Here is a 4,370-nt window from a genome sequence, read left to right on the forward strand (position 1 = left end):
GCTGTGCTGCAGCCCGAGGGGAGCTGGGCGGGGTACAGGGCTTTGGTGCTGCGGGACAAACCCCGCCACAACCGCGGGCATTGCAACCGGAGCCCCGCGCTGGTGCATCGTGTGCGGAGCCACCTGCGGGGAGAGAGCCGGGCCTCGCCATTGCCTTTGCGGGGGGGGGCCCGCTGCTGCTGCTGCTCCGCACGACGGAACGGGCCGAGGAGCGGGGGGATAAGGCGGCATTTTCAGGGTTGGCGAGAAGGGTCCCCGTGCCCCCGCCCCCCACGCAGGTCACGGAGCAAAGTTGTCTGCCCGCCCAGCCCGGGACAGCGGGAGGGGACGCGCGTGGGTATCCCCCCACCCCGCACGCAGGCATCGGCGTTTGCCGATTCAAAATGGTGCATTGTTGATTTTTGCCAACGTCTCGTTTTACACTTGAATTTGCAAAGGGGGGCGGGGGGCAGAAAAGAAGACACGCCGGGCTCCGGCTGGGTTTTGTGTTGTTGTTGTTGCTGTTGCTGGTTGAGAGGCGAGCATGCGGGATGCGGGGCTGCGAGGCGCAGGGCGGGGAGGAATCCACCTACTTAGTGCAGCGCTGATTGCACGGACGGCCGCGACCAGGCGGCGGCTGCTGCTCCCCGCTCCGCCTCGGCCGCTCCCTGCAGCCCTTGCCCGGGACCCCAGGGCGCCCCCCGGTGCCAAGGGCCGTGCCCGCTCGGCCAGGCTCTGCCGCTGCGCCTTTGCAAGAAGGGTGCTCGGTTACTTGGCGAAAAAGGAGTCATCTCCCCCCCCCACTCCCTGCCACAAGCCCAGGGGAGCCTTAAAGCATCTTTCTGTCACAAAAGAAGAACCACCCCCCATGGGTTGCAAAACTGTACAGCTGAAAAGGTTGCTGCTGGCCCTCGCTCCATATTTATGCCAGCGGCCAGGAGCACAGTTTGGGGAGCTATGAGTGAAGGGGGGCGGTGGTAATGAATTTCTGGGCACTAAGCTACAACTGCACTGCTGCAGAAGGTGGGGGGGAGGATAAGCCTCCTTTAATTTTCACTTGAATTCACATGTTCTGTTCATCCAGTAAATTCAAACAGTCGTTTTCACCCCAACCCCTGTGTGAAGTTGATGCGTTTTAAAGAATGCAGACGGGATAAACCTAAACCTACAAGTGCCAAGAGATATTTACCTTGTAAATCGATACGATTGTTAACACGTGTTTAATTCTTTTATTATGCTGAAACGGTCTGCTTTCCTTCATCCAAAGCTCTATGTGCTTTATAAAATGCAAGACAGACTATACCAAGAAATCTAGATGCATAAATACAGTATAATTTTCTTCTAATGTCCAATGCAAGTTATTACCCAGAAGCTAATTAGGCTCAGCCCCTGAGCCAGTCCATTTCCCTTCAGGTCTAGAAAAGAGAGGCTATAAAGCTTGTCTGGAAGGTTACCAGATCTAAGCTCTGGCTGACACTTTTCATGGTGCTGCTGCTTCCATTAAATTACTTAACAGAAATAGTAACACTAACATAAAAATTGCTTTCCCAACACCTTCCTACTGAATCTTCTAGCCTTCAACGAGCTACTGTCAAATTTACATCAAGATTTTAACCAAGAACAGATTGTGGCTCTTTTCCCCCCTAGTGTAAAACTACCATTAGGAGGCATACAGGGCAATACAAACATATTTTTCCAAATCAACCATCTATAACTGCTCATGCTCACCTTTTATTGTTGCTATTTTAGAAAGTTAATGTTACACATAAGAAAGGTACTAAATTACCTAAAGATGCATATAAAAGTATAGAACATGGTTACCTGCAGTAGTGTGGGACAAGACTCAATAACATAAAATAGTCTCTCCAGTCTTATATTGTTGTATATCCAGTCCTGAAAGAGTTGGTCCTCTTGTTTCATCACAGAATTGGCAACAGTAGAGTAAGTTTTCCTGTACCACTCTATCTACCTCAGCAATAATCTGGAGTAGACACCTCTATCAAGAAAAGAGCTACTAAAACACAACTGTTCTTGATAAAACTGAAATAAAGTACCAGCGAATTCTTTTTCATCCTGGTTTTTTGTTAAATGGATATAGGACCTGGAGTAAGACCACTGACCTTTTTCATGTAGAACATGCGATAGCTAGAAGACAGTGGCAACATCTGGTCTAGACCAAACTGGTTGACCAAGAGTTCAAAAGGTTCTCCTGTACCTGTAAATGGAAACAGAAATATGTTATAGCTAAGAAAACTCAAGGGCTTCAGTAAAATCCCTGTTAAGATTACGTGATTGAAGTTTGGAGAGAGTTTTGACGATTTTCCTGCCTCTAAAGGAGTAAGCCTCTTTGGATTCCATTAAAAACATGTCCAAGTTGACTTTTATCCCTGGAATTCGTAAATGTTTAAGCAAAGTGATCATTTTAATTTTGGATTGATTTTGCTGCAGGAATTTTGAAAAATGCTTTTCGTGGCTGAAGATACCATTACATTCCACTTGCAAGGCACCCCTCCTTCCCCCCACTGCCCTCTTACTACTGCTGTCCTTGTTTCACATGTGAATTGAATCTCTTGCTGTCTGTTTTGGGTCCAATCCTGCAAATTCACAAAACTTCTTTAACCAATAATATAGTTCTAAATTCAATAAAAGTACTTGCCTTCATATTACCCATGTTTATAAATGTGTGCAGAAATAAGGCCACATTCCATTTTAAGTATAACCCTCCCCCCCGAACAAATAAAAAACCATGAAAATAGTATCTAGTGTGCTTTTGTTGACTAAATCTTACTGTTGCTTCATCGGTTACAAGAAATCACTTGCATTTACCTAACTAAAAGAGTAGATTTCCCTAACTCTTCACCTGCCCTTTCTTGGAAGGCATATAACCCTTTTATTGAGCTTTAGCACTAAACAAAGATTTTAGCAGTAGCTCTTCACTGAGATTAGAGTAGGCCAGACAGCTATGGTCACTAATTAAGTTTACATGGCTTATGAGTACTGTGGCAAAGTTTAGTGCCCAGGACAAAGCCCATACCAGCAGCCCACCCTTGCCTTGCGCACAGAGCTGGGGGGCCACTCACCACTCCTCCACCGCATGCTTGCCTGGGAGTACTCACAGCAGTGGGAGCTGCCCCCCACCCCCTCCTAAATGAGCTGCTCACCGCTCAATCCTGTGCCCCACCCCAGCTGGGCAGCAGCTGTTGGCACCCCTTCACTTCAGCACCCAGGGCGGTTGCCCCACTTGCCCCCCCTTGCTATGGCACTGTGGGTTATCCTATAATAGGAATAAAGAACCATGAAATAGAATATGGCCAAGGAGGAAGAAGATGGATATTATAGCATCCATTGAGGAAGAAATTAAAACACCACAAAGTTGTGAGATATTTGCAAGAATTTCCAAGTTCAGTCTAATTAAAATATAAGTGTTAATACTGCTGTTTTTTCACAACCATGAAAAGTGACCCTTTATAGATCTCTTTTTTGATTTGGCTGTTTTTTTCAGAACGTAATATAAGAATTGTTGCCCAAGCATCATCTCCTGTGGAAAAAAAAATGCAGCAGGGAAGAGAAAGAACGTTGGGAATTTAGTAATCTTCACTAGGTAGAGTTTTTTAATCTGTTAGACTAAGGAGTCAGGTAGACTGCAGCGCCCACTGGCACCTCTCAGCTGTCCTTGTGAATTGTATATCCATACGTTGTCTCTCCCTGCTCCCACCCCCCCAAACACACAAAGTGTGCACATATCTCTTCTATTTATGAGAAGATGGGGCGGGAGGGGAGTAGTGGGTGCTGAAAGTGCAGCAAATCAGTAGCATGCCCTACTCAGACTTCTTATTTAAAAACAAAACGGGGACAGAACATATTAATCTGGTTAGGGTGGGAGAAAGCTGCCTGAGAGACTTTTGTACTCTCCAGCCTATGTTTGCAACTCCTTGTTATGGTTCACATCTTCATATTAGACAGAGTATTAGATATTGGGAAAGGACTATTGTCTGTTCTTCTTATACCAGTATCTCATTTTGGTGATGTTGTGACCCCTTAGCAGAAAAGCAGAGCCTGCTGGTGCATCTCAAGTCAGCCAGCCAGCAGAAGGGGGAAAACAACAAAAAAGAAAAATCAATGTTGCCAAATCTAACAGTAGTGCAGGATCATTGATCTGGGAATATGCAATCTTGATTTCAAGTTAATAAAAGTAAACAACAGAATACAAAACCATACTTTAGACAAATATACCAGCCCTAGAACAGAGATGGTCAAACAACATACCAGGAATCTCAGGGATGATACTGTCAGTTTCTAAACAATGCTGCCTGAAGAATTTCCATCAGAGAGCAAGGCAGAAAGCAAACTCCCTTGATGCTGCAGCTTCTCTGTTCAAAAGCTCATATCAG

Source organism: Crocodylus porosus, unplaced genomic scaffold (genome assembly GCF_001723895.1).
Source record: "Crocodylus porosus isolate Cpor-Errol unplaced genomic scaffold, CroPor_comp1, whole genome shotgun sequence".
Taxonomy (NCBI): Eukaryota; Metazoa; Chordata; order Crocodylia; family Crocodylidae; genus Crocodylus; species Crocodylus porosus.